The sequence below is a fragment of the Suricata suricatta genome, chromosome 15 (assembly GCF_006229205.1).
Source record: "Suricata suricatta isolate VVHF042 chromosome 15, meerkat_22Aug2017_6uvM2_HiC, whole genome shotgun sequence".
NCBI lineage: Eukaryota > Metazoa > Chordata > Mammalia > Carnivora > Herpestidae > Suricata > Suricata suricatta.
In genome coordinates this window covers 78228276-78251172 of record NC_043714.1, presented here as the reverse complement: position 1 = coordinate 78251172, position 22897 = coordinate 78228276, and the positions used below count along the sequence as shown (strand labels likewise).

The window sequence follows — 22897 nt, the reverse complement described above, 5'->3', positions numbered from 1 at the left end:
CAACCCCCACCCCCAGGAAGCAGCCCATCCCTACACACACTTGGCCACAAGGTGTGACCTTCACCTCTCTGGGCCTTCCAGGGAAGCTGACCTGAACAGCCCACCCCAAGAGACCATCAGCAAGGAGCAAGGCAGGGGAGGGGGCCTGTAGAGGATGTGACGATGCCCCAGCCACAGGGAAGGGGCCCCCCTAAAGGCCTCACTGGGCTGCAGGGGCCACATTCACTTTTCAAAGGACAGGCGCCAGTCCCAGAGCCACCACCCGACTGCTAAGTTTAGCAAGATTTAGAAGGCATCATTCATCCACCCCATCACTCTACAGACAAAAAGAGACTCAACGTCTGTATCCTACAGAAAACCAAGAAGAGCAATTAGCTGTTCAAACTGAATACATGTCTTCTGGTTTATTCATTCTGCAGTCAAATGCTCTACCCCTGAGCTATGCCCCCTTATTGATTTATTCATTCTGAAGAACACCCATGAGAATTCATCACGGAGCAGAATCTGGAGAGCACCCCCCCTCCCCCCAACCAAGTCACAACAGAAGAACCCCAGCAGGTGGCATGGGTTCCCCAGCCCCCTGAAGCCCTGGGTGTGTGGGGGCCCCTCAAGCAGCGCTCCTGGCCATCAGATGCCCGAGGGCAGTCTCTGTGTATCCTCAGGCAGGTCCTCAGGCTGACAATGCCCGCCTCTGAGCCCCAAGCGCCTCTAAGGTGAGACCGGGAGGCCAGGGAAACGCTGCCATGGATGCTGGATCCCAGGACACTGTCCCTCAAAGGGTGACACAGTGTCCAGTGCCTGGCCCCTCCAGACTCAGCCCTAAGCTTTCTGGCCCCCGGCCCCCAGCCCCCTCCCAGCCACCGTCCAGGAACAGCTGCCACCAGTGGAAGAGCTGACCCTCAGCTGAGCCCCCAAAGCCAGAATGGCTTACCAGAGTCCCACAGAACGGCCACTAAGCCACACCCACACCCAGGGCATCTCAGGGTGGTGGTGGTAAGCAAGGACTCTCCTGCTTCGTCTACAAATCTTCCCCCAAGTCTCTCTGGAATGTCAGTGATAATTTGGGTGATGTTTTACCAGGTCTCAGCTCTGTGCCCAGGTAAGCTGCACAAGAATGTGGGACTGAGGGGCACCTGGGTGGCTCAGTCAGTTGAGCACCCGACTTCGGCTCAGGTCATGATCTCACGGTTCGTGGGTTCGAGCCCCGTGTCAGGCTCTATGCTGACCCCTAGCTCGGAGCCTGGAGCCTGTCTTCAGATCCCGTGACTCCTTCTCTCTTTGACCATCCCCTGCTCATGCTGTCTCTCTCTCTCTCTCTCTCAAAAATAAATAAAACATTTTTTTAAATACTTAAAAAAAAAAGAATGTGGGACTGAGATGGGGCGCCTCTCAGCCTGCACCACTGAGCCATCCCCAAAGACTGTGCTGAAGGCACGGGACGCAGAGCCCAGCCCAGCATGAACGGACCTGTGCAGGCCTGAGTGTCTCCGCAGCCTTGCCACATCCACCCCCACAGCTCTCCAGCAGGCCCGTCATTATCCCCATTTGCTACACAGGGAAACTGAGGCCATACCTACACCCAGAGTCCCCCTGTGGGTGCGCGGAAGTTGACCACTCCACCCCTCACCCCTCTCAGCATCTGTGTGAGGGTTAGAGACGGCTTTACTCACCCACGGCCTCATTCGGAGAGGGGAAGAGATCGGGGGGGTGGAGGCTTGAGGAGCCCAGGCTGCAGCAAGCCCAAGCCTGCTCGCCTGCCTTCCCTCTGGTCCCGGGGGCTTCCCATCCCCCACATGTGAAGTCGTGCCTGGCTTCCAGAAGTTTACAATCAAAAGAACTGGTTTTATTTGTGACATTATCTACAATAGCAAAAACTGGGAAATTGTCTCAACACCCTCACTCTGGGAAAGTAAAGTACATATTGCCATTCTGCGGAATCACAAAGTAAGGTCATCTGAATGTTGTGGGCAAGGCCGTGTGACCGCCCCCAGAAACCCAGACGCAGAGCTAACGCTGTCCTGGCTAAGGTGGGCGTCACACAGACGCAGGTGTGTCCCTGTGTGCAAGCAGACGGCGAGGCGGGGCTCCCAGGGACACTGGCATCAGCAGCCCCGCCCCCTGTCCAGGGCAGACCCCCCTGCACCCATCCCATGTGCTCGCCCTTCCCCGTTGGTTCACACCAAAAGACTCTCTCCCACAGTGCTCCGCGAGAGCACAGGAGTCCCAGGGCAGCTTCCTGGACAGGCGGAGTCTAGGTGCTGGACACTGGACACCAGACACAAGGGCACTGTGGGTCCGGCCTGTCTCTTCCACAAGAGGACAAGCTTGTTGAGGGCTCACTCCCTGTCCATCTCCTTAGCCATGTGCTGGCACCTGCAAAGTGGGTCAGTGTCCAGAAAGCGCTGAGGGAACCAGGCTTGCTCAGCCCCGTGCAGCTAAGGAGTGGACAAGCTCAGCCCGAGGTGCCCTGCGGCCTACACCATCCAGTCGGGGAAGCACTGATGTCTGAAGATGTCACTGATGGTGACAGCACCAGGTTCTGAAGAGGCATCCCACCCCAACACAAGGGAGAACACGCCGCTCCTCACGACGGCACTTGACTGGTGTGCATGCTCTGGTCACTCAGCAAGCTCTCCTCACTCCCCCCTCCCTTGTTCTACTCAGCTCTGCGCTGGGGAGGGGGCCAAGGGGCCAGTCAGGAAGGCCCAGACGCCCAGGAGAAGGAAGTAGGCTCAGGGAGCTGGGGGGCGGGGGGGCAGCCACAGACCCGCAGCAGGGCCCACACGGCCCGCTGTAGGAGAGTGGCCCGGGGAGCTGGCCCCTCACTCTGACACACAGAAGGATGGGAGAAGCGGACCGGCAGGTGCGCTGTCATCGAATGAGCAGAGGGGCACTCACCAGCAATCCCATCAGGCCCCTGCTGCAGCAGCCTTTATGACAGAAAACACTGGAAATGGGCTACCTGTGTATCAAAGGGCCTAATTAAACAAGACCCTGAGGGGTTTGTGAAGAAGCGTCCTGTGCCCCATCATGGAAAGGTCACTAAGAAATAGTGTTTGTTCAGTGAAGAAACAAGGCACACAATCTGTACACAATAGGGTACCTTTTATGTAAAAAAGGAATAAAATAAAAACATACATTTATATGTATGTAAGAAACAAGAAAGACACACACAAAAATGACAAATTCGTCATGGGGGTTGCAGAGGCCAGACGCGCACTTTGGGTCATTTCTGTCGGACTTGTGAGCCGCAGGAGGCACACGGGCCCGAGCACCTGAATCGCTCCGTCTCTCCGTTTCCCGAGAGCAGGTGCGAACACTCCCGTTGGTGCACAGGTCGGGCCCAGGAAGGGACAGCACATACCATAGCCAGCTCCAGGGGCATCTCCTGTCCCCCCTGAGGAGCGGCCTCAGCCCACAGGCTGCGGGGACCACAGGAGCTTTCACAGAAAGGAGTCATATGATCAGATGGGGGAAAGGGGAGCCCCGAGGAAGAGCCGCCAGGTCCTGCACACCTGCCCAGGAGGGAGTGGCCAGGAGAAGACAGGGCGACAGGATGAGCATGGAACAGGGCCCGTGAGGGGCGCACGGAGGAAGGAGGGCCTGAGGAGCGGGTCCGAGCAGTGTCCGGGGCGAAATGGCACCAGGAAGTGCAGGGCAGAGCATCCCAAGCGAGAGGTCAGCAGAGATGCAGGTGGGAGGACCGTGAGGGCCACACAGCGCTGGGGGGGGGGCGGGGGGGAGTGAGGCTGCTTCAACACACAGCCACATCGGGCAGGATCCAAAATCAACTCTAGACTCATCAGAGATGCAACCTCAGGAAAACTAAAGCCACAGGAGTACAAGAAGGAAGTCGGGAAGAGTGTGTGTGTGATCCCAGCAAAGGGGAAGGCCTTTCTAAACTGGACACAAAACCCAGAAACAAAAGAAGAAAACTGATAAATCCAGTTGGACTAGATCTTCAAAATGTCGGCACTGAAAAACAAAGCAAAGCAAAACCTACAGGGGCCCCTGGGGGGCTCAGCCGGTCAAGCATCCAACTCTTGACTTTGGCTCATGTCATGATCTCACGATTGGTGAGTTCGAGCCCCACGTTAGACTCCATGCTTATAGCTCAGAGCCTGCTTCTAATTCTCTCTGTCCCTCCCCCACTCTCATGCACTCTCTCAAAATAAACTTAAAAAAAAAAAAACTACAAAATCAGAAAACAGATGGCCAGCTGGCCAAAACATTTACAATAAACATGACAAAGTGGTCCTCAAGTCAGTCATGATGGGGCAAAGTGCAAGACAGTTCACGGGACAAAGGACACAGATCCCATCGGAAACACCCTGTCAGATACTCAACTCCCTAATAATTAACAGTAGGACTCCAGCGTGGACAGCACACATGTCCCGACCACAGAGGTCAGGGTGCACCTGAGGCACCAAGGGAGATGTAAACAGCCTTAGACGAAACACACTATTTCAAGATACTGCCCTCGGATAGACCTGCCATTGCACAGGGAACCCTGCTCAGAAAAGAGAAGGGTGAGGAGACCAGGGGACCCTTGGAGAACTGGCAAGGACACTGTAGGGGCTCCACCTCCTGAGACCTCGGCTGAGACAGGAAGGAGGGAGAGACAGGCTTGTTGGGGAGCAGCCTCGAGGAGGGGACTTCTGACCCTGCTCTCAATCCCCCAATCCTGAAACCCTCCCCACCAACGGCCTCAGCCCTGTTGCTGGGCCTTCACTCTCCCTTGGGAGCCCCAGGTCCCCTCAACCCTGCTCCCTTCCCACCAGCCTTCTCTCCCCACCTCAGCCCCCTCCCCACTCCTCTCCTTAAGAGTCCTAGCTGATGTGAGCCATCAGCGGTGCCTGCCGCCCACACCAGCCCTTGCTGTGGGCATCGCCCGATTGCCACGCCAGGTCTGAATTCCCAGGTCTCAACATTCTCGTGACCACCTTCAATGCCCTGCCCCCCAGTCTCGCTCTTCTTCCCGCCACCAACCTCGTCCTCTGCCCCGATTGTGTCCTCAACCTTGTCACCCCCAGGAGCTGTGCTCCTAACCCCCTCTCCAGCATTTCAGCTCAACGCCCCCTTCTCAGACCATCACCTGCCCCAGCTCAGTCCTGCCGACCCCAGTACTCAAGAGCCCTCATGTCCCCACCTTCAGCTGCAAGCTGCGCTCAACCGCCACACGCTCTCCGGCCCTCCTGACGTACGGTGCGCAGATGGGAGCCGCAGCCTGTCCAGCAGCGGCCCCGACTCTGAGGGAACCAGCAGAGCCACAGACTACAGGCCACACCTCAGACAAGGGCAGGGCCCACTCTGCAGAGGCCGCTTTTCGGCAGCAGGCTTGAGCAATGGGAGCCTGCGGAAGCAGAAGGGCTCCCAGCCACTCTGGGCCGAATAAAACCGGCCCGTCAGACGACCAACCTCAAAGCAGCCACAGGCGCTAGCCGGCCAGGAGGACACTGACAACCCGGCAGGAAAGCTCTATAGTCTCCACACCTCCTCACTCCCCGACCTAGCTCCAGCTCCTACCCCTCCCTCCTGACAGTCTCTGCTTTGCTGGCCTGCCCCCTGCTCCCTGGAGTGTGCTCAATAAACTTCTGTCTCCCTTGTCCTGTCTTAGATGGATTCTGTCACTGTCTGGGTGGCCAGCCTCCACCCAACCGGGCCGTCTCACATGTGGGGGCCCCCCACCCCATCAGGAGAGCCTGCACACTCAATGGCGCTAATTCTTCCAGAGATCTCACAGCTCCCTTCCTACCTTATGTTCATGTTCAGCTGCTGCCATGTTTCATGAGAAGACAGAAGCCTCCAGAAAGTGACATCCCCCTAGTCCAACGGCCCACCTGCCACTGGCCCCCGCCGCAGTGCTTCATCCCACTGCAAAGACCCAGACCCGTGCCCGCAGGACCCTCCCTCCAGGACCCAGCTTCCGACATCAGCCCTCTCCTGCCGCTGGGTCCCGTCCGTCAGCATGGAGACTATCCCAACCTAACTGAAAAAAACAGCAAACCTACTGGAAGAGACAAAGATGTCTTATCACTACCTTTAGTCAAATTTGTACCAAACTTCTAACTAGTGCAACTGGGCACAAAAAAGAAATAAGTGGAAGAAGGATAGGAAGGGTAGAAAAAACTCATTATTTGCAAATGATACTGTGTAGGATAAAAACCTGAAAGATCCCTTTCTTTTTTAAATGTTTGTTTATTTATTTTGAGAACCAGAGCATGCACGACCAGGGGGAGGGGCACAGAGGGAGAGGGAGAGAGAGAATCCCAAGCAGGCTCCATGCTGTCAGTGCAGGGTCCGACATGGGGCTCAACCTCACGAACTGCAAGATCATGAACCTGAGCTGAAATCAAGAGACAGACGCTCAACAGACTGAGCTCCCCAGATGCCCTGAAAGATTCTTTAGAAAAACTATTAAAATTAATTAAAACAGAGCAATATTGGTAAATACAAGATTAATGTAAAAAATAATTGTATTGGGGCATCTGGGTGACTCAATCAGTTGAGCATCCGACTCTTGATTTCGGCTCAGGTCATAATCCCAGGGTCATGGGATGGAGCCTACTTGAGATTCTCTCTCTCTCCTCTCTCCCCCACCTGCTCTGCCCCTCTCTCCCCCTTGCACTCCCTGAAATAAAATTTAAAATTAAAATAAGAAGAAGAAAATGGGCAAAAGGTACAAACAGACATCTCACTGAAGGTAATATACAGATGGCAAAGAAGCCCATGAGAAGGTCTTCAACAGCATTAGCCATCAGGAAATGCAAATCAAAACCACAGTGAGCTATCACTGCTTATTTATCAGAACGGCAAGGGGGTGAAGAGAACAGGTCTCACACACAGCTGACGGGCAGGCAAAGCGGCAGCCACTATGGAAAACAGTTCGGCGGTTTCTTAAAAAAAGTAAATGCGTGCTTACCAGAGGACCAGCAGCTGCACTCCTGTCCCAGAGAAGTGAACATTCAAGTTTACACAAACACCTGAACATGAACTTCATAGCAACTTTATTCGTAATAGCCCCAATCTGGAAACGTCCCGTCCTTCGGTGGGTGAGCGGTTAACCACACCCTGATCTCCCCGCACCACGGAAACTCCTCAGCAATGAAAGGGCTCTGACTACGAACACACAGCCTGGGGGGTCTCAAGGGCACCGGGCGCCTCTCTGACAGTTGCACCTCATATGGTCCCAGTGATAAAATGTCCTTGATACGGTGAGATCTTCGGGTGGGGGGTGGGGGCTAAGGAAGGGCATGGCCATGGCTGTCCAGGCAGCACAGGGCCCTTGTCCAAGCCATTCTGCACCTTGATTCTGGAGGTCACAAAACCTACACATGTGACAAGATGGCACAGAAGTAAACTCACACGTGTGTGAACACATGTACAGCTGCACATAAAACCGAAAAAAGTCAGTGTGGATGCCAGATGTCTTCAGGATTCTGGGGACGTGTGCAAGTAGCTCTATCTCTCTGAATTATTTCTTACAACTGAATGTTAACCTGCAGTGATCTCAAAATAATGTCTAAAAATTAAAAGTAAAAGAAGGATTGCCTAGAGTAGGAAATGGCACTGGCAATACATAGCCAGCAATTGATAGAAGAACTACTAAAAAACAAAAGGAAGCCTTCCACTACGCAGGGAAATGGGCCAAAGACCTCCCACGGCCACCTCACATCATCCATGGAAGGCAGCCCCAGGCCATCGGCCACCAGGGAGACATACACGCCGTCAAGATCTGAGAACAGGGCTGGGGAAGACACAGAGGAAGTGTGGCAGTCCCGAGATGGTATCCACGTCCTCCAACAGCCACCCACTGCAGGCACTGCCCTACAAGAAGTGAGCGCAGGTCCCACACTGGACCTGCTCCAGGGACATGGCTACACAAGCCATTCCCAGGACAGCTGGCCAACTGGGACACCAGGCTGTGGGCTCAAATGCTCAATTGATGCCCAGCTCTCCGAAGCTTCAGGAAAAGCATGCTCAAGGGTCAAGGGCACACATGGCTCTCCGAGCACCTGGCCTCATGGACAGTGAGGACCCCAGGGTCACCCCGGCAGAACGGGAGGACCGGCTGCCACATAACTCTTGCCCGTGAAGCATCAGAATGACCTTGAGAGACCCGCCCCGTGAGGCTGGGGGTTAGTCTCTCATGCGGCCCACCGCTCCAGGGAAATCTCAGGGGAGGGGCCACATCCACACTGTGCCACAGCTTACCTGTCATTCTGGGCTCACAAGTACCTCAAAGCCAGCACAGGGATGGGGCTAACAGCCTCCTACTCCAAAAGGGTCCTTCCTCCACGCCCTGATCTCTCAGAGTGGCACACGCCCGGTCCTCTGTCCTTCTGCCTGTCTCCCACCACAGGCTCTCAGGGACCCACTATGGGCAGCCCTTTGGTGGAACTGACTCCAGTTCTGCCTGCGCTACTACCCGGGGCGCGGGACCTCCTCTGGTCCCTCCGACTCCCCTGATGCCAGCCTCCACCACCCAGCCTCCACTCCCAGGAGAACTCCAGCAAGGGAAGGCCTGCTCTGGGACCGTCCTTGGCGCTAGCCCGCCCTCACCATGGTTCAGTGACCCTGCGACCACGATGGTTACCGAGGCAGACCTGGGCTCCAGAAAGCCCACGTCCACTGCTCCTTCACTCACTTCCTCCACAAGCAGCAGGCCCAGCTACTGCCCCTCCGGGCAGCCGCGCAGCGCAGGCAAAGGGCGGATGACTGACCACCTGCAAGGCGCCATCTCATGGGCAGGAAGGAGCAGCCAGTCTGAAGGCCGGGACGGAAGACACCTGGAGAGTTGGAGAACTGGGAAGGAGGCAACAGCAGGAGTGGGGAGGCCCTCTTGTCAGGGAGGGGAGGGGAGGGGAGGCCCCAGAGGCAAGGCCAGAGCTCCCCCCTGGGCCCTGGCTCCCACTGGGCCTGAATCTTTCACAGGCTTTAACTGCTGCTCTGCACCCAGCTGGGGCTCCAGCCTGTCTCCACACACCGCAACCCCAGGGCACTGAAAATGCCAATGGCAACCCCCTCCCCCCGTCCCCCCAGGGTCCCGTCAGCCCCACAGAAGGCCAGAGCCCAGACACACAGCGCATGTGCTCTGGGCCCAGGCCTGCCCAGGTTCTGCCCCACCACTCAGCAGCCCCGTTCGCCACACCAGAAGACCCCTTCCCATGATGTGCGGCCAGCCGGGATCTCGTGGAAGTCCGGCATGCCTGGGCCTGGGATGGAAGGGCTTCCACACATTTCCCCCAGGCTCGGGGTCCCTTTTGAAAAGTCTTTTTTACTATGAAGTATGACAAAAGTACCTGACACACATCTAAACCGGACACACAGAACCACGTGAGCGCCACCCACCAGGACGGGGCTCTCCCTCACTTCCCGGCACTCACGACCTCATGTGTAGTTTTTCGACCTGTGTGTCCACACACGCTTTCCAGACACGGGGCACTGACGCGCCCACTCGGAGCTCTGCGGCTCTAAGGTTTTGGCCTTTTATGACTGCAACAGTCCGTCACGGGACCGTACAGGATCCAATTCGTTTTTCTTCCATGCTGACACCCAACTGTCCCAGGACCATTTGTGTAAAAGCTGCTTCTCTGCACACCGCCTTGGACACCGGGCAGGTTCCCACACATCCGAGGCTGGTCTAGATTTCTCCGCTTGTCCATCTATTGGTCCCTGAGCCTGCACGCGGGGTGCCACATGCTGGGAATCCGTACTAGTCTTCTCGCTGGCTCCCGGGCCTTCAGCTTTCTCTGAGACCCTCACAAAGGGCCTGCGTCCTTTCTCAGCGGTCTCCGCGCTCCTCCTCAGACCCCCTCCCCCCCGCCCCGCCGTGACATAGGCCTGTAGAGCCAGACGAAATGCAAGCTATCGGGGATTCTGATCTACAAAATGAAATTTTACTCAGCTCAGCACAAGCTCCGTGTGACAATCGGGAAGGCAGGGGGGGTCCTGGGAGGGAGGCCCGGGAGCCAGAGCAGGCTCTACCCACAGGCAGGGACCACAGTGAGCTCTGAGAGCAGTCCACCAGGAGCCAGCGTCTGCTAGGCCTCTCCCCATAAACCGAAGGCTCCGAGCCTCCCTCTCTCATTTTCTCGCCCTTTGCTACTCAGCTCCAAAATAAACTGAATCAACTAATATCAAGGTGTCAGGGGCCTGGACACCCTAATGAAAGAACCTGGGCTGGAGGCATCTGCACTCGAAAAGAGGCTCACTAAGGACGGAAGAGAAAAGCTAGCCCTAGACTAGGAGAGAGAAAGGACTTTCGGATGCTTCCGCCTCCCGGGAGGCCGGCACATCCTCCAGCCTGCCCCTCAGGAGCCACACTCTCCCATTTGGCCTCAGTTAGCCTAGTTGCTCCAATAGGTCAGGACCCCATCACGTAGATTTGGGAAGTAAAGTCTGTCAGATACAACAAGGTCAAAACCACAACGGTGTAACCCTGGTCTGCTCTGACTCAAACGTCTCTCCCCAACAGACAATGAGCCTCGCGCCGCGGAAGCAGTGGTAAGGGAAGCTGGAAACGTGGGGGCTGGAAGAGGCATAGGGGCCATGCAGCCTTAGAACAAGAGATATGCGGATCTCGATGACCAACTGAGCACACACGTACCCACAGTGAGATCCCCGGTAAACCTCATGGGAGAACAGAGGGGCGTCATGATTAGTATCCAGAGTCCTGGACGCTGGAGGCAAGAATGGCGAACAGAGAGGAAGGCATGGGGGTGTGTCTGCACAAGGATGGAGGTCAGGAAAACTCAAGGATGTGATACAGGGGACAGGGGACACATAAAACAGCAGAATCCCCGTGAGCCTGAAGCCAGCCAAGAACGCTGTTCTGGCGGTGCAGGACCTGGGCGATGGGACACACGGCTGAGAAAGCACAGTTCCGCATCCGCCTGACTGCAAACACAGAGACTGACATTGTTTCCAACTTTCGCAACCCAGGATCATGAACAACTCAGCGATGTAACTTCTATCACACTGGCCTTGTAGAGGTGGGGCACACGCTGCTGCAGGACATATACACAAAAGAACAGAAGACAGGGACTCATATCTGTGCACAAACGTTCACAGCAACATTATTCACGATAGCTAAAAACCTGAGACAAATCAAATGTCTGCCGACAAAAGAAAAGATAAACAAAATGTCGCATTTACATACAAGGGGATATTCAGTCATAAAAAAGGAAAATCTGACACATGCTACAAATGTCTCCACAAAAGGACACGTAGGATTCCACCTACAGGAAGCACCTAGACCAGGGAAATTCACAGAGACAGAAAGAATGGAGGTTGTCAGCGGCTGGCAGACAGGGGTGGGGATTGTTCAAAAAGGACAAAGTGTCTGTTTCAGGTAGTTTAAAAGTCCCAGAAGTAGATATTAATGATATCTACTATTGTACATGTATTTAATGCTACTGAATTGTACCTAAAAATGGCTACAATGTTATATTTTACGTTACTTACATTTTATCACAATTTAAAAAAAAAAAAGTAGGGGCACCTGGGTGGCTCAGTCCGTTGAGCATCCGGTTTTGGCTTCGGTCATGATCTCACTGTTCATGGGTTCAAGCCCGGTGTCGGGCTCTGTGCTGACAGCTAGCTTAGAGCCTGGATCTGCTTTAGATTCTGTGTCTCCCTCTCTCTCTGACCTTCCCCTGCTCATGCTGTCTCTCTTGCTCTCAAAAATAAAATAAAACATGAAAAAAAGAAGAACACACTTATTTATTTTTGAGAGCGCGAGAAAGAGAGCAGTGTGATGGGGTCGGGACAGAGAGAGGGAGACAGAGGACCCGAAGCAAGCTCCACATCATCTGCACAGACCCCAGGGCAGGCCTTGAACTCACAACTGTGAGACCACGACCTGAGCCCAAATCAAGAGTCGGCCTCTTAACCCACTGAGCACCTGGGTGCCCCATATTAAAAAAAAAAAAAAAAAAAATCAAACAAACAAACTAAAAGGCACGAGGGACTAGAGGAAGAGGAGGAAAAGGATGCCAGCTCCAAACCGGCCGCGGCACGAGGCAGGCCAGGCTGCTGAGGCTGCTGGAGCAGAGACGGCGGTGCCCACGCTGGGATCCCACAGCAGCCTGTTTTCAATAACCGTGTGACCAGCAGCGACGCTGGAATTTACACCCCGAGGCCGGCGCAGACGTGCTGCGGGGGGCAGCAGTAGGCTGCCCTCACTTAGCGCTTGTAACAGTTCCGTCCCCCTGGCTCATGGAAAACCAAGACTCTTGGCACGGGAGGAAAAAGACACAAATGTAAGAGTAAGGAGGTAACGTAAAAATTCCCGTGGTCCCAAACATGACCTGGAAGTAGCCATATAACCCTGCAATGTGGGGGCGCCTGCGTGGCTCAGTCAGTTAAGCCTCAGACTCTTGATTTCGGTTCCAGTCACGATCTCACGATTCGTGACTGGCAGCTAGCTCAGACCCTGGAGCTGCTTCAGATTCTGTGTCTCCTTCTCTCTGTGACCGTCCCCTGTTCATGCTGTCTCTCTCTGTCTCTCAAAAGTAAATAAAAAACATTTAAAAAAAATTTTAAAGACCAGAAAATAATGAAAATAGACAGAGGAAAATATTGAAACTAAAAGCTATTTCTTTGAAAATCTCAATAAAATTGATAAACTGTTACTAAACTGATCAAGAAAAGACAAAAATTACCAATATCATGAATGAAAAAGAGGACATCACTACAGATCTCACAGACCAGTAAAAAGATTAAAATGACAGTGTTCTAAACAATTTATGGCAATAAACTCAACAACTTAAGTCAAGGGTCAACAAACTGTAACCCATAGACCACATCTGGTCTGCCACATGTCACTGTAACTGAAACTTTATGAGAGTACAGCTGTGCTCACTTGCGTGCGGTCTATGGCTGCTCCACACACAGCACACTGAGCGGTTGCGGCAAAGATCCCATGGCATGAAAGACCTAAAGCATTTACCACTTGTATAGAAAAAAATTGCCATGTTTGACTTAGATAAATGGGCAAATTACCTGGATGAAACAAATTTATCAAAATGAGTTCAAGAAGAAACAAAAAACCTGAATAGCCCTATATTTATTTATAAAAATAAATTCACAGTAAAAATACTCTCCCAAAAAAAGGAACTCTAAGCCCAGATGGTTTCACCAATAAATTACATCAAACATTTAAGGGAGAAATAATACCAAATCAACAAAGGTCCTTTCTAAAAATAGAAGAGAGTGGAACACATCCCTAACTCATTTTATAAGGCCTGACACTAAAACCAAAGACATAACAAGTTAAGAATATTATACACCAGAGTGCCTGAGTGGCTCAGTTGGTTAAGCGTCTGACTTTGGCTCAGGTCATGATCTCAGTTTGTGAATCTGAGCCCCATGCACGGGGCTCTGGGCTGACAGTGTGAAGCCTGCTTTGGATCCTCTGTCTCCCTCACTCTCTGCTTCTTCCCCTCACGTGCATGTGCAAGCTCGCTCTCACTCTCTCGCTCCCCCCAACCCCATCTCTCTCAAAAGTAAACAAACATTAAAAAAAAAGAATACTACACACCAATTTATGAATAGCTTCAAAAATCCTTTTAACGTTATTATCAAATTGAATTCAGTAATATATAAAAAGAATAATATGTCATGACCAAGTGGGGTATATTTCAAGAACAAAAGGTTTAACATTTAAAAAATCAAAATATAGGGGCACTTGGGGGGCTCAGTTGGTTAAGCGTCCAACTTTGGCTCAGGTCATGATCTGACGGTCTGTGGATCTGAGCCCCGCATCAGGCTCTGTGCTGACAGCTCAGAAGCCTGGAGCCTGCTGCGGATTCTGTGTCTTCTTCTCTCTCTGCCTCTCCCCTGTTTGCACTCTGTCTCTCTCTCAAAAATAAATAAACATTTAAAAGTTTTAAATAAATTTAAAAAATAAAATAAACTCAATAGAAGTAGAGAACGCATTTGGCAAAATCCAATATCTGATCATGAAAAAAAAAAAAAAACAGGCACTGTTGGGCACCTGGGTGGCTCAGTTGAGCATCTAATTCTTTTTTTTAATTTTTTTAATGTTTTATTTATTTTTGATACAGAGAGAGACAGAGCATGAGAGGGGGAGGGTCAGAGAGAGAAGGAGACACAGAACCAGAAGCAGGCTCCAGGCTCTGAGCTAGCGGTCAGCACAGAGCCCGACGCGGGGCTCGAACCCACGAATGTGAGATCTGACCTGAGCCGAAGTCGGAGTCTTAACTGACTGAGCCCCCCAGGTGCCCCGAGCGTCTAATTCTTGACTTCAGCTCAAGTCATGATCCCACGGTTGTGGGATGAAACCCTGCATTGGGCTGTGCACTGAGCATAGAGCCTGCTTAAGATTCTCTCTCTCTCTCTCTCTCTCTCTCTCTCTCCATCCCTCCCTCCCTCCCTCCCTCTCCCTCTCTCCCCCCACTGCACTTTCTCTCTAAAATTAAACAAACAGAAACTTTGAAAACTAGAAATGGAAGGAAAATTCCTCAGCTAAATCATGCCTAATGGGAAAAGAACACTTTCCTCCTGGGATCGGGGATACCAGTCCTGTTCAACCTCGTACCAGAGGCCCCAGCCAGAGCACTAAGGCAAGAAATAAAAAGCATGCAGATTGGAAAGGAGGATATAAAACTCTTTAGATCCAGAAAGCACATAGAAAGGTATGCAGAAGACATGCAGAAAACCCTTAAGAGGGTCACCGGTGGGACTCAGTTAAGCAGCCAACTCTTGGGTTTTAGCTGAGGTCATGATCTCACAGTTCGTGGGTTCGAGCCCCAAGTCAGTCTCTACACTGACAGCACATAGTCTGCTTGGGAGTCTCTCTTTCTCGCTCTCTCTGCCCCTCCCCTACTCATGCTCTGTCTCTCAAAATAAATAAGTAAACTTAAAAAAAAATCCTTACAAATCTACAACACAGGCACTAAAATAAATAAATATATTTAGCAAGGTTGTGAGGCGAACGTGATAACCACTGCACTACGGAAACGCGGCGAGGTTGTGAAATACAAGGACAACATGTCATTAACTGTATGTCTGTACTAGCGATGAACAACTGGAAAGTGTCAAATGTTAGTTGTCATTTAAAAAATTAATATCACAAAGTACGGGATACTTTGACACCCCGTTCAAAAGATAGAGCCTAATCCACTTCTCCTTCAGTATGGGTTGGGTTTAGTTACGCACTTCTCACTTATTTTTTAAGTTAATTTATTTATTTATTTTGAGAGAGACAGAGCATGAGTGGGACAGCGGCAGAGAGAGAGAGAGAGAGAGAGAATCCCAAGGAGGCTCTACCCTATCAGTGCAGGACCCAATGTGGGGCTCAAACTCACAAACCTCAGGATCATGACCTGAGCCAAGGTCAAGACACTCAACCAACTGAGCCACCCAGGAGCCTCTAGGTGTTCATTCTAACAAACAGAAAACAAACAAAAGCAGAAACGGCAGTGGATACTTCAGAGATTAGGTCGTAAAAGGTCATGCAGCCTCCTGCTTGCCCTCTCCCGGTCTCCGATGCTGGAGGAAACCAGCTGGCATGCCGTGAGACACGCAAGCAGTGAATGCAGAGGCCGCAGGCGAGAGGCCGGCTGGTGCGCAGATCCTCCGGCCCCAGTCCAGCCCTCAGCTGATGCGGCCCTGGCTAGCCTCGTGCAACCACATGAGACCTTGAGCGGAGCCACCTAGCTAAGCCATTTTTCACTTCCTGACCCACAGCAACTGTTAGATAACAAATGCTTATTGTTTCAAACCCACTACCTTTTCGGGTAATATGATATACAGCAATAGACAACACTATTAAAATTAACGAAATGAAACCTTATTCAGGATGGAGTCTGGTAGCCAGCAGAGGGAGCTCTCTTCTCAAGTACGCTCCCAAGAGGGCCCTTCCAGGCGGCCGCAGCTGGACTGCCGCAGGCGGACTGTCAGTCGGCAGCAGCCCCTCCCCACACCCCCTCCCCTCGGTAAAGAGCCTGGCTCTCCTGTGCTCTGCAGACCTGCCCGTGCTTCTGACAGAGCTTGCTTGTCCCAATTTGCAATTCCCTGCCATTCCCAAATAAACCCATTTTCACTGATAAAATAAGTGGCAGTTTTATCTTTAAGGTTAATATTACTTGGTGACCATAATTGAGGCCCGGAAGACCCCCAACAATTCCAAGGCCGTTGAGCAGGTTGGTGCCGCAGAGCCAAAGGAGTTCAGTGCTTTCTTACCCACCCCAAAGTGAGAGGGGAAGACTTCTGCACTCCGAGCTCTGCTCTCTGTGAGGCTCCCAGTACTTTATTCAGTGTCTGTTCCATCGCCTTGTTTTTTCTGAGAATGCCCATTTGGCCTTTAGTCCGACTCCAATTTGGAACTAGACTGTTCCTCTCGAAAACATGCTGGCCTTTAATGTGATTCCTTCTGGAGCCTGGCTGTTCCCACTGAAACTGCGCTGGTTAGGGCCTGTTCTCTTTGCTCTAAAGAAAAACCTCTAAGAAATGGGATCCTAGGGATCATAAATGCTTTGAGTGTCCTCCCTACTGAGACTCCGGCTGGTTTTAAGTTTAAAAACTATGGTCTCAGGGCACCTAGGTGGCTCATCTGGTTAAGCATCCAACTCTTCATTGCAGCTCAGGTCGTGATACCGCAGTTTGTGAGTTTGAGCCCCGCATCAGGCTCTGTGCAGACAGAGCAGAGCCTGCTTGAGATTCTCTCTCTGCTTCTCTGCTGTGTTCTCCCTCCCTCTCTCAAAATAAACATTTAAAAGCTATGGTCTTTCCACAAGCTCATTTATAAGTAAATAGATTAACTTAACCAAAAGTAATTTAGAACTTTAACATGAGGAAGGGAAGGGAAGAGAAGGGAAAGGAAGGAAGAAGGGAGGGAGGGAGGGAGGGAGGGAGGAAGGAAGGAAGGAAGGAAGGAAGGAAGGAGGGAAGGAAAAGGGTGATACTCTGAATGGGACGCCTACTTTAAATGGTATCTTGAGACTTCCAAATGTTTTCAGGATTCTAAGCTTGCCTCGTTGAGAAATACTATTTTGTGCACCTGGGCGGCACAGTCTGTTGAGTATCCAACTGGCTCAGGTCATGATCTCATGGTTTGAGAGTTTGATCCCTATATCAGGCTGTCTGCTCCCAGCACGGAACCGGCTTCAGATCCTCTGTTCCCCTTGGTTCTCTGCCCTTCTCCTGCTCGCACTTTCTCTCTCTCAGAAATAAACATTACCACTGGCCAGCCTCCACCTTCTGGGTCTGAAATAAATTGCAATCTCTGATAAATAAATAAACATCAAAAAATGCTATTTCTCTTTTTTTTAAGTTTATTCATTTATTGGGAGAGGGAAAGAGAGGCAGAGAGGAGGGGCAGAGAGAGGGAGAGAGAGAGAATCCCAAGCAGGCCCTGCACTACCACCAAGGAGCCCTCAAACTCCCTACCCAGGACACCATGACCTGAGCCAAGATCAAGAGACTGACAACTGACTGACCCACGCAAGCACCCCGGAAAAGACCACTTCTAACTTCACTGAGGCAAACAAACAATGAAAAGGAGTCTCGGGGCAGAGGCCCCCAGGCCCTTCCCATCCTCTTCACCTGCAGAAGCAGAGCAGCCACTGGTGCTCCGGCCCCACCTCCAGGGCTACTTTCCTCTGTTCTCTCTGCCAGACTTCCCTTTTCCTCTGAACCTCTCCCCTCCCCCTCCTCTCCTGAACCTAGTAAAACCTGGCCCTTAGGGGTACGTGGGTACGTCAGTTGGTTAAGCATCTGACTTCGGCTTGGGTCAAGATCTCACGGTTCATGGGTTCAAGCCCCGCATCGGGCTCTGTACTGACAGCTAGCTCAGAGCCTGGAGCCTGTCTTCAGATTCTGTGTCTCCCTCTCTCTCTGACTCTCCCCTGCTCACACGCACGCTCGCTCGCTCTCGCTCGCTCTCTCTCGCTCTCTCTCAAAAATAAATAAAACATTAAAAAAATTTTTTTTAGGTGGGAAATGTGAGGATCAGTCATGGAAAACTCAGCCGGGAAGGCAGTCGGACGGCCAGCAGGGGGAGCCCTCACTTCCCTCCACTCCTCGTCAAAGGCACACCAGTTAGACCAACCTTGCCCAGCAGAGCTTTACCGCCCTAGCAGGAAGATTTCATTCGCTGGCAGCAGCCCAGCCAATGAGAAGCCACTACACTTACAACCCCCAGTTTGGTCCACCCCCCTCTACTCTATAAAAAAGCTGTGGCTGCTTTTCCTCCCCTTCGCTGTGCGCACTTGGTTGTGGCTTGCTTGTCCCAGATTGCAGTTCTTTGCTATACACCAATAAATGCATTTTTGCTGGCAAAATAAATGGCAGTTTTACTTTTAAGGTTAACAAAAGAAAACTAAATACATGTAGAAATATACCATTTCCTACGCTGTTAAAATATCAATTCTTCCCCCAAATAGATCTAAAGCTTCAATATAATCCCAATCAAAATCTCAGAAAGCCTTTTGGAAACACTAAAAAGCTAATTCTAAAATTTATATAGAACTGCTTGATATCTTGAAGAACCGAAACGACTTGAAAAAGAGAAGAAGCAGGGCATCTGGGTGGCTCAGTTGGTTGAGCAACCAACTCTTGATTTAAGCTCAGGTCATGATCCCCGGGTTGTCGGATGGAGCCTGGCATCAGTCTCTGCACTGAGCATGGAGCCTACTTAAGATCCTTTCTCTTTCTCTTTTTCTCTTTCTCTTTGTCCCTCTCTCCCATTCATGCCTTTCTCTCTCTCTCAAATTGAGAGAGAGAGAGAGAGAAGATAAGTTGGAAAACTTACTCTTCTTGATCTCAAAAATTATTATACAGCTATAATAATCAGATATGCGGAATATTAGCCCAGCGTCAATGAATAGAATAGGAAATTTCTGAAATACACCAACATATAAACTGCCAATTGATTTTCTCTTTTTTGTTTGTTTAATGTTTATTCTGAGAGACAGCAATGAGTGAGAGAGCAGGGGAGGGTCGTCAGAGAGAGAGAGAGAGAGATAGAGAGAGAGAATCTGAAGCAGGCTCAATGCTGTCAGCACAGAGCCTGACATAGGGCTCAATCTCACAACCAGGAGGTCATGACCTGAGCTGAAATCAAGAACCGATGGTCGGGGCGCCTGGGTGGCTCAGTCGGTTAAGCCTCCGACTTCGGCTCAGGTCAGATCTCACATTCGTGGGTTCGAGCCCCGCGACGGCTCTGTGCTGACCGCTAGCTCGGGGCCTGGAGCCTGCTTCTGGTTCTGTGTCTCCTTCTCTCTCTGCCCCTCCCCCTCTCATGCTCTCTGTCTGTATCAAAAATAAATAAAACATTAAAAAAAAATTACCAAAAAAAAAAAAAAAGAATTTATAAAAAAAAAAAAAAGAAAAGAAAAAAAAGAACCGATGGTCAACTGAGGCACCCAGGTGTCCCACAATTGATTTTTTTTTTATTTTTAACAAAATCATAAGATAATACAATGAGAGAATATAGACTTCCAAACATGGCGCTCCAATGACTGGATATCCATATGGAAGACTATGACCCTTTACCTCTACTCGCACCATAAAGGAAAAAACACTGACAAACTGGACATCATCAAAATTAAAAGTGTCTTCTGCTTAAGACACTGGTAAGAAAATTAAAAGGCAAGCCATAGACTGTGGGAACATATTTGCAATATATATGTCTGGCAAAGAGCCTGCATCCTGAATATGTAAAGAATTCTTAAAACTTCAGAAGATAAACAATCCATAGTTTAAAGGCAAAAGTTTTGAAAAGTCACTTCACAAAAGAAGATACACAAATGGCCAGTAAAATAAGCACATGAAAAGATAATCAACATCACTGTCACTGGGGAAATGCACAGTTTCAGTGAACTACCATCTCACATCCATGAAAAAGGCTACACTTTAAAAGGATGGCAACACTGAATTAAGAACAGAGTACAACTGGGAACCTAAAATGATAAAAGTTTTGGTAAAGTTTGGCACTTTCTCATGTAGTTACATACACACTTCAACCCATCATTTCTATCATTTCAGCCAAGAGAAATAAACATACATCCACATAGCGACTTGTACACATAAGTATTCACAGCAGCTTTATTCACAATAGCCCCAAACTGGAGAGAACCGAAGTGCCCATCAATAGATGTGGCCAGGGATCAAATGGTGGAACCGCTCAGCAAAGAATGGCCTACCGCTACCTGCACCGTCTGAAGTTCCAAAACACTGTGCCTGGTGGCGGAGGTCAGACACAGAGTGCTCACGCTGTGGCATTCCATCTTTGTGAAATTCAAAGAAGGGGCACTGAGTCCACAGAAAGAGCAGATCAGTAGTTCCCTGGGGCCCAGCGGAGGGAGGACTGGCCCCAGGGAGGAATGGGGGACTTCTGCGGGAGGGAGGCGTGCCGCACATCTGGACTACGGCAGTGTTTACAGAGATGTGTACGTCCACCAAATCCGCCAGCCCACACTTAAAATGGGTGTTTTATTATATGTAAATTATACCTCAATAAAGTTTGATGTGAAAAAAAGTATACATCCCTAAAGTTTTATCCTGGCCTCTGCACCCTGCAAGGTCTGGCCCCTGCTGGCCTCGCCATCTCCTTGCACGCCTCTCTCTACTTCCCACTCGGACACCGGCCTGCTGCCTGCTTCCTGTAACCTGGGAAACCTCCAGCTGCAGGGACCCCAGTGGCCAGGAGCTGAGCTGGGGAACCGGACTCAAACACTGGGTTTGAAGCAGCAGGAAGCTGACGAGACTGGTCAAGTTTCTTGACCTCTTTTCCTCAGTTTCCTTATCCATAAATGGAGTAACTCCTTCCTTCATAAGGTTCTTAGGAGGATTCACTGAGTTAACACTGCACTTTGGGTGTCAGGCACAGGCGCTGGCACACTACTCCTGCCATCTGGTTTTATGAGGCCCATGAGCTAGGAATTGCTTTTGCTTTTTTTAATAATTGTGAAAAAAATATTTTGTGACATGAAAATGATATGAAATTCAAATTTCAAACATCTATGAATAAAGTTTTGCTGAGAGAGAACATTCACATCTGTACCGTCTGTGGCTCCCTCCGCACAGAGTTGCTGCATCAGAGACCACCTGGCCTGCGAAGCCTCAAATATTTTCGCCCAGCCTTACACCGCCGCCCTGCGAGCTCTAGCCCGGCGTGCGTTCATCCGATGCTTTCTTCTTCAGCATCACTCCCACTTTGCACTTAGCTCTTCCTTGTATCTGGAAAGTGCTCCCACCAGATCTTAGGATAGCTCACTCCTTTTCTGTAACTCAGATTGCAGTTTACACATTACCTCCTTAGAGGTCTTGTGTGGTTACCTTGTCACTCTACCTTTCCACCCTATTCCAGCGTTTACATGTCCTTCCCTGCCATGTTCTCGGAACTGAGTCTAGGGCCTGACTGGTCAATAACTGGGCTCCTGGCGCTTCCTGACAGAAGGTGACCCAGTGACCCTGAGCTTGTGAGTGAGCTGGTCTGACGGAAAGGAACGTTACTCAGCGGTGCGTACGGTGTGTCAGGAGGTTTGCAGGCCATGGCAAGGCTCTGCCCTGGGCCCTGGGCCCTGCTGCACATGGAGGCACATGTAAACCTACCTGGACAATGGGAGGACTCTGCAGGAGACTGACCCTTCCTCTGAGGCCTGGAGGCTCCCAGGGGGGTCCCCCGCATCCACACCACCCTCCCTTCCTTCAAAACAGGAAGAGGTTCTGGCTGGGGGGCGGGGGAGGTGAAGCTTACACAGCATATCACACAAAATCAACAAAACTACAATGGTCACATCAAAGAATGGCCCAGACCTCAGGGAATCCAGGCATGGCAAGATGGGGCGGAGCGTGGAGACTCAGACCTCTTCAAGCCACTCTGCACTCAGTGCAGCCACCCACCCTCCACCTCTACTCTGTACCCCAGCCCCCTTCTATCTGCAGGGACCTTGCAGTTGTCAGTTACTCCTCTGACCAAGTCCACAATCCTTCTGGACCTCCATGGACCTCCCCATTCAAGTCAACTCCGATCCCTCCACCTCCCCCACGCTCGCTTGTCTCCTTCACACTGAAACTTCCTTGAAGACTTGTCTGCCGGCTCTGGCTCTATCTCCAGGGCCCCACCTCCCAGGTGCTCCTCTGCCAGCACCAATGTGTTCAGGCTTTGTTTGTCATAGCTGCCAAAGAAGGACACAGCCCAGAATCCAACTTCCCCCATTGGACCTTTTCGTACCTGCCCTAACAAGGTGCCTGGCACTCAAGCCCCTCCTCCAAGGGACTCTCTTCCCTGGGTGTCTGGAGTGCCCGACATTCCTATATCTCCCTGTCCTTCCTTCTCAGCCTGCTGTGTTGATGAGGACTTGCCCAAGGTCCCAGAGCTTAGAAGGGGTGGGAGAAGGTTTGCTCTCTCCTTTCCACCACCACACATGGAGCACACATGGAAAAGTGCTCAGAGGTTGAGAGAAGGGACGGAGGATGGGGACTAGTCTGCAAAGGCTGCTCAGTGTTACTCGGAAGTCCATGAGGAAGTTTTAAGAAGAAAGTACAAGAATCAGATGTGCATTTCAGATCAATCACTTTAAGATGAGAAAGAGAGGGGCAAGGGGCTAAGACAGTTGGGGGCAACTGCTGTAATCCCAGAGGGTGACGAGAGCCAGAGGCAGGCTCTTTGGTGGAAGGGATGGATAGAAAGGGCCAGAATCAGGACTATCTAGCAAGCAGTTCTGAGAGAGCCTGGAGGTGAGCGAAGAGCCTCCCAGCTGTCTTACTCTGGCTAATGACTGAACCGTGGTGCAGGAGCCAGGGCAGGGTGCTACAGACAGCAAGGTGGAGTCCCTCAGGCCGGCCGGCCCGTGTCAAGCAGCAACCGGGCAGTGAAGGGCACTGCAGCGACGCGACCTCGCCCAGGCCGGCGCCGCCGACACCC

General features: G+C 51.3%; 1 protein-coding gene across 1 annotated transcript in view; it reads right to left on the bottom strand.

Moving 5' to 3' along the window:
* Positions 1–22897, bottom strand: part of PPP1R16A (protein phosphatase 1 regulatory subunit 16A) — a 30820-nt gene that overhangs the window by 6113 nt on the left and 1810 nt on the right. The window lies entirely within an intron of this gene.